The sequence below is a fragment of the Lynx canadensis genome, chromosome B2, assembly GCF_007474595.2.
Source record: "Lynx canadensis isolate LIC74 chromosome B2, mLynCan4.pri.v2, whole genome shotgun sequence".
In the NCBI taxonomy this organism is placed as follows: Eukaryota; Metazoa; Chordata; class Mammalia; order Carnivora; family Felidae; genus Lynx; species Lynx canadensis.
The window spans coordinates 14,051,151-14,059,213 of NC_044307.1; the positions used below are offsets into that span (position 1 = coordinate 14,051,151).

General features: G+C 46.4%; 1 long non-coding RNA gene across 1 annotated transcript; it reads left to right on the forward strand.

Moving 5' to 3' along the window:
- The first annotated feature begins 2,210 nt into the window (after nt 1–2,210).
- On the forward strand, nt 2,211–3,550 carry LOC115513282. The gene is made up of 2 exons (XR_004343687.1): nt 2,211–2,462; nt 2,949–3,550. It is a non-coding gene; the product is annotated as an uncharacterized LOC115513282 (long non-coding RNA).
- The last annotated feature ends 4,513 nt before the right edge of the window (nt 3,551–8,063 follow it).

Here is an 8,063-nt window from a genome sequence, read left to right on the forward strand (position 1 = left end):
TTAGAACTCAGTACTCAAGGGAAACAAGGCAAGCTGCGTTTGACCCGAAGGTGGGGTCACCCAGTGGCATTTGCTAAAGGAAAAAATTTGTAGGCTTATTTTCCAAATGAGTTTAAGGTTCAGTATTTTGTTAGCTCTGCATGTGTTTGAGAGGGAACTCCTGGACGCCGGTGGGTAGGTTCATCTTGGTTCTAGTAAATGAGTGGATTGGCCTGACATTTTTGGCATGCGTCAATGAAGGATGACATAGGGTTTCCCTGCTGTGAGTAACTTGGCTTCATTTTATGTTTGAAGATTTCACATATTTGCATAATGTCCCAGTTGAGGTGATTATATGGCAGAGGAATAAAAGTGTAAATATTCAAAGGTTAGCGGACACTTGAGAGTCTTTCAGAGCGAAAGGGGATTTAACACATGTGAAACAGAAGTTTGGACTGGCACATTAAGATTTTTTTCGGGGGGGGGGTTCCTTAAAGTTCGCAGGAAATTTAAAGTTTTGATCCTTTAAAACTGTCATCAGAGCCTTCTCTCTTTTATAAAGTTTCTAGGTCTTGGGGACATTCAATTTTGGTTAACACATTGGAGAAAGTAAGATCCCACTCCCTATCCCTCCCCCACCTCCCCACCGCTTCCCTCCCCTAAATTTGAATGCTCCGTAACACCTGGGAGATTAGAGTGCCTCCTATTCAAGTAAACTGTATCAGGAAGAACTGAAAGCACTTTGTAGCTTTATCTACTGAAGCCCTAATTTCCTTCCAGGTAGGCAGAGGAAGGTGGATAGGCCCTGTGGATCTCTGCATTGAGTGACGAGCTCTGAGTCACCAAAGTGAGTCACCGGCAAATGGGGATGACGCTTTCCACCCAGGCTGATGTTCTCAGACTGGCGTTTTCAGCATTTGTTTTTACCATATCCCAAGTAAGTCTCGTGAGATGACTCTCAGATTCACATGAAAGTTTTGAACGACTTTTAACCCAAAAAGCTGAAAAGGAAAAAACAAAACCGCCATTGGAAGGTTTCTTCGGAGGCGTTCTAGAAAAGTCCATCCCGAGGCAGCGTTGTAGCTCAAGAAAGTGTGGCACATTTTTTTCCAGTGGTCTCTCTTTCAAAAAAAGTTGCTGATCAGAGTTCTTGGGCTCGCCTTTAGTAATACTGTGAACATTGCAGTAATCAGAATTCTGCATTAATCAGTCTTTCTGCGCATCTGCAACGTGAAGACTGATACTGGTAATGATGACTCAGGCGTGAAACGTCTTGGCTCTGAATGACCGAAAACCAGATTTCACCGAGCTTGTTGCAGTGTTGGTGTTTACGCCTGCCACCATACTTGAACCCTGTAAAGAGTGAGAGCATCCGTGACTTGCCACGGTGGCAGTCTAATGAGGACGGTATTTCATTCGCTGGTGCTTCTGGGTCGTGGAGTTTCCAGTTATATCCTCCCAGGCAGTGGGGCTTCTAAGCACACAACCATCCAGAGGCCTGCTGGGGCCTGGCTTTTATCACACCAAGCATTTCAAAAACAACGGTGGGGATCTGAGAGAGCGATAGTGCTAGAAGCTGAGAAGTGGGACAGAGCAACGGTAAGAAAGTTTAGCCAGCGCCTACTATGTGCCAAGCACCGTGCGAGGGGCTTTGATCCATGTTGTTTCATTTGTCACTGAGACACGACAACTGACAAGCGACGGGAGCGTCACCAGGGGAGGTCTGGGGTGGTGTGGTTGAGGAGCAAAGCCTCAGAAGACACGTGTAGAGGTCAGGGTGCTTGCGGCGGCAGCTACTAGAACACGGGAAAGTGGCCTAAGTGATACGGACATATATTGACTCAGACGAGGTCCATCCAGTGGCTCAGTATGATCATAAGAGCCCAGGTTCTCACCATCTCTGTCTGAAGGCCCTAGGGAAGATGCCTTTAGAAGTCCTTCCTCACCTTTTCCAGCTTCTAGTAATTCCTTGGCTTGTGGCTGTTCAACTCCAATCTCTGCCTCTGTCTTCACATGGCCTTCTTCTCTCCATGTCTCTGTCTCCACGTGCTGTCCATTTCTGTCTCTCATAAGGACACCTGTCATTGGATTAGGACCCTCCAGACAATCCAAGATGATCTCATCTCAAAATCCTTAACTTAATTGCAGCTGCAAAGACCACGTCCCCACATAAAGTTACCTTCACAGGTTCTGGGATGTGAACACATTTTTTTTCGAAGGCCACCACTCAGCCCACTACGATGGCCTCATTTTTTTCTCAGATGGTGGGTATGGACGTATCTGACAAGGATGGAACTTCCTGTCATCAGTTCTTGGCTTCCAACCCAAGGATTGGCGTTATCACCAAAATGAACTGCTTACCAAAAGACGAGTTGCAGGTTCCCGAAAGGACAGACTCTATCCCACAGAATCATCTCGTTTCTTGCTTTATTGATTGCCCCATGCAACGTACATGTATGGGAAAGAGCTTCTGAGATATACCAGTGAGTGAGCGTCAATTTCTTTAGATTGTATCTCTAAGTGTTCTTGAATCTTTTGTACCCCTTCCTTAACGTCTCCACCGCCTTACGAAATCCCCATCATTTGTCACCTGGATTACGTCTTACTTGTCCCTATTCTCCCCAGCCTCCTTTCTCCGTATTGCTGCCTGAGGAGCTGCCTGAAATTCCAGTTGGGCGTTTCCTGCCTGGTGCTAGATTGCTTGTTTGTCCCTGCAAAGCCATCCTTCCACACCTGGCCTTTTTCCTCCAAAGCTCCTTCTCCCTCTGGCTTCTGGTTGGGTTTGGCGATGGGGGTACTGGTGAGATGAGGTGGGAGGCGTGGGAGCAAGGAGAGGGGCCATTCGTCTCCCTCACTCCTTCCCCGGAGGTCCTTGCCCCCGGCATCCCTCAGTCGATGCCCCCATTAGGAGAATTCTCACATGGCTGCCTTCCAAGTTTTAATAACTGTCTCCCTCCTCACCCTTCCAGGCCCAAGGATGGCAACAGGACCTCTTGTGGTTTCCCGACGCCCTGCCTACACCTTTGAACATAACCCCATCGTCAACTCTTCTCGAATTACCCATCTCAGTGTTTCTTAGCCTGCACCATGACTGATACAGCCGGGCTGTAAACACGTCACTGACTCTACCTTGCCCAGAGGAGGAAGCAACATCCCTCAGGAGGGGGGCAAGATTCCACCCTTGCCACATCTTGAGACACGCTTTCCGCACGCTGGCGGACGTGTGGTTTCCTGAACGCAAGGTGTTCTTTTTCTTCTTGGAGATTCTGTAACTGATGATTTCTTTCCTGGCTTAGCTGCCTGGACAGTGTCTTTTCTTCCTTCAGGACTGTTCAAGGATCACCTGTTGATTTTTTCTGGCTTTCCTAGGCAGGATGGGCTGCTTCCTCTCCTATGCTCCCTTATCACATGATATGCATGCCCATTAAAGCTTTTTTCGTTGCTGTGAGTTTTTGTTCCTATGTCTGCTTTCCAACCAGTCTTGGAATCCTCTGAGTGTATTCTGTTTTCCTTTGTTCTCCGAGTACCTGCTGTTGTCCCTGGTGGGCTTAATAAACATATTTTGAATGACTATATTTTTCTTTATTCACTGTATTACTACTTGCTCATACAAAGATTACTGCAATAAATTACCACGTTCGTATGCAACTGTGCACATTGTTTTCTCTTTTGGTGAATATTACTTGGGTTTTTCCTCATGACCACTCTGAGAGATGGGTTGATAGGAAGTAAATTCCCCTCTGTCACCTAAATTGCTGGTGGCAGAACTATGCCGGGAATCTAGACTTCTTGTTAGGAATTTGTTTGCCTTTTCATTAGACCGTGCTGCCTCCTGAGATACCAGATTAAAGCAACGACAACAGAACCAGAGGTATGCTAGATGAATGAGCACTACCCGAAGGGTCACTTCAGACGGAAGGCAACTCAAGCTGCTGTAGAGATAACTCCATGTGATTGCAAACACATGTCAGGAAGGCTGTGTAGACAGGTGGTCGTAGAAGGGTCCTAACGAACGGAACTGGCCACATTAGCTAACTTCCTGTTGTTTGAGAATGATGTCTGATATAGACTCCAGAGACCATTGACAGAACATACAGTTGGATTAAAATTAGGATGTGAACATCAAAAAGGAGTATTCTGTGACCCCGGGGAAGGGCTGGCAACCAATGGGGAAAGGCATGGACTGTTTCTGTAATTCAAACCATATCCCATGAGAAAGTAATTTTCAGACAGCAGCACAAAGAAAGGTAAATTTAAGAGCATTTGGGACAATTTCTGTGTCAATAGAAGGCTTAAAGGTTCTTCCTTCTGTCCGCCTTAGGGGAGAAACATTATGTTCAAAGCCCAGCGAATGAGGTAAGGAACATTCACGGAGATGCAATTCGAGAATTTCCGCGGGGAGAAGGAATCTTACAAGTCACCCAGTGCTAGGCTTTGGATGTTTGACTCTTTTCCAACAGGAAGGAGAAGATGAATTCTTGATGCTCCAAGTGGTGGAGGGTCAGGACAGACTCCGTTTTAGATGTGGCACATGGCCACTATCTCACATGCTCCTTGCAACGCTGACGGTGTCAGAACATTCGTGTGATCCCCGTGGGTCCGCGTCAGAACCTCAGAATCAGCCTTTGGTTAACTGAAACACTCCTTAGTTGCTTGGACCTCTGTCCCTGTTCTTCACGGAAGACCGAGAGGCGAGTTAACAGAAAATAAAGGAAATAAAATACATTTCTACGGAGCCAGCCTTATCTCTTCAACTTTTTCAACCTCAAAATGTTTATATCTCTTAACCCAATCATTCCCTTATTGAGAATTTATCTTTGCGATATAATAAAAGTTACAGGCCAAGATCCAGAAGGAAATCTTCCTGTCCAACAATAAGGAAAACATTAGTTAAATCCAATTAAAAGACTTCCATGCGGTTATTTAAATCACGTGTTTGAAAAACATTTAGGGGCATGGAGACGTTTATGATCCGAATCAGAAGACAAGATAGAAACCTGCACCTATGGCATAATCTTTCCGATCTTTTGAAAGCTCCTTTCTCTCTGTCTAAATACGTCTGTCTATAAATAGAAAAATACCGGAAGGAAAACCGTCAAAATGTTAATTACGGTTATCTCTGGATGGTGGGATTTTGAGATTATTTTATTTTTCCTTTGTACTTAATCCATTTTCCAAACTCATAGTATAAATCAGAAAAATTAAAAAAAAAAAAAACACCCTACAAACAATATTGAAAATCCTTCTCTGGCTTTTCCCTTATTTCCAAGCTAAAATCCAGACTCGTTAGCACAGCAAATGGGCTTCTTAATGATCTGGCCGCCCGCTCTCCTGGCTCATTTTTTCCCTGCTCCTTTCCTTAGGTCCTGTCTTCCAACATGCCTCATGAGTCTGCCGGATGCCTGGTGGTTTTCCAAACGTGTGATGCTTTCTGAAGGTTCCTTGCCTTGGCTCGTTGCTGGTCTTTCTGCCTAGAACACTCTTCTCTCCTTGTCAGTATTTGCAGGCTCTGAAACTCAGCTCCACCTCTCCTTTCTTCTGGAAAACCTTCCAGAGTGGAGGCTATGGTGTTTGCCCCGTCTCCCCTCTCCCCTTCATGGCCGATGTGCTCATTCCCCAAGCATGAGGGCGGGGGGTGCCCGCTGCCGGCTCACGGATGAATCCCTCCCCTGGCTTCCACTTGGGCGAGGTCCTGTGGGACAGCCCACATCCAATGAGTGGTCAAGGCAAGGCACCGAGCCTCAGTCCGCCATAGCTCTGAAAGGCCATCTCAGCTTTCTTCTGTCTCTCTGAGGGGTGAGCCAAAGCCCCCTTGGCAACTGCATCACAGATAAACTTCTTTCTCTGCTCAGTCCTGTTTCTCTCTCTCCCTTGTAAGTGAGTCCTCTCCAGGAAGCCTCTCGCAGAGAGTCTCCGAGTCTGTTTCTTGGGGAGCCCAATGAAAACCCCTCCTATGATAGCTCACCTCACTCCCCAAGTTAGAGCCCTCTTCTCGAGCTCCTTCACTGCCTTTGTGCTTGAGCGCTGCTCTCATTGTATTGTGACAGACGACAGTTCTAGTGTCTCTCCCACTTGACTGGGATCTCCCTGAGGGTAGGATGTGGTGTCTCATTTCTCTGCGTGTGCAGCACGTGTCATAGCACCTGGTTCCTAGGATGCGGTGAATGAGTACACGTGAAAGGCAAGCAGATAGTAGAGAGAGTAATAAGCAGAAAAAAATGGAATGAGACCCTTATTGGCAAAATGAAATAATACCCTTCCAACTGGTGTTACATTTCCTATTGAGCCTTTCTGTATATCTACCAATAAACAAAGCTCTGACTTTGAGGTCTTGGGATTGGAGGGTGGGGTAGAGAGGGTCTTGGGGAATTCCAATCAGGAGTTGAAAGAACTTCGCACTTAATTTTTCCCCTAGTCTTCTATTTGCAGGACGAACCCCCTTTTCTTCTCTTCTTCCTCAGTTCAACTTTCTCATAACTTTTTCTTTCTCCTTCCCTTTCTTCCCCAAACTTGGTCAAAGGCGAACATGTTGCCAAGAGCATGACAGAGCAGCCATGACCAAGGGATAAGCCAACAACAGTTGTTCCTCAAGAAGCTGCAGGGGAAAATATCGGACGCCCTTTCAAGTTCCTACCTTTCTCTGATGAATAATTCTGGGAGTGGGGTGTTCTGGTTTTTTGTTCCTAAGGGATAATTTAGGGAGAGGTTAAAGCTGAGGGTTAAAGCTCTCAGAGTTATCAATGTAATGAGTCACAAATGAGTTGTTAAGCCCCTGGCTATGTGTTGTCCAAATTGAGTCAGTAACACGCAGCCCTTTGGCTCACAGGTTTAGGGACCTCCCTTACCCTTCCCTCCTGCCCTTCTGTTTCACTTTCATGGGTCCTCTCTTGGATGAACTCCCTAGTGCTGAAACAGTTCTGTGTGGTGACAGAAGGCTGCCCCACATTTATTCCATTTTTCAAGAAAGGTGTTACTATTTTCTCTTAATATGGGACCACCTTGGTACCTCTGGAGTGGAGTTGAGTGATATGGTGGCCCCTTTACCCAACTTATCTCCCACTTTATACATGTGGCAAGAAAGGTGCCGATTCCCAGTGCGTAGTTGGGGACAGAGAACCTGGAGGGCAAGTGAGCTTGAATAATTATTGAGCCACTTAATGCCAGTACTAGGACAGAAATTAAGGATGCGTGACTTAGGGGTCTACGCTTCTAACACTAGACCATGCTGAGGGCGATCCCTCACTGGGGAAATTTTTCCATGAGTGCATTTGTTTCCCTCAGACTTTAAATTTATCATAAATCTTAGAGCTACAAAGCATGACCCTGGTATTGGCAGTCATGTGTGAGAGCGTATGTTTGTGGGTGCGCGCGTGTGTGCGTTTGTGTGTGTGTGTGTATGTTCCAGACCTCGACCCTGAGGATGGTGGAAGAGCATGGAAGCTTTTCATGTGTCTCGCGTCCATGAAACGCAGCCAGACCAACACTAAACCATCCTGCACACCTAGAAAACTGGTTGGAAGATGAACACAACGGTCTGCAAAACCTGAACCACCGACCTCAATCCTGAGGAGACTAAGCTCCGCCTGTGGTGGGTGTTATACGGGAACATTTGTTCCAACTCCTATTGTTTCCATGGGGACATGCTTCCACTGAGTAAGTCCCTTGGGCTCTTTCCATTCTCTCTTCCACTGCATTGGAGGAAGAGGAGAGTGGTCAGTCTGGATGGAGTCACTGAACGTGCATGCCTCACCGTCTCTTCTCTTTCTGAGAACTGCCTGGGGAAAGTGAACATTCTCTGCTTCTTCAAATCTGAAGTTTTAAGGGGCAGCGACCAATGTGGCAGTTTTCTGTCGTCCAGCACTGCCAGGTACCTGCTACGTGACTTCAGTGGTACCATATTAACAAGCCTATAGACCTGAAATCACAATCTTCAGCCAAGACTTTGTCCTTTTAAAAAATAGTGATATTTTTACCTCTAACCGTCTAATTCTTATGCCTCTTAATTGGTTTAGAAATTGGGCAGGGAAGGGGGTACTATTTATTGTGCCCTAAAACCCCGGCATCAGGGAGGGCTCCCTGCTTGG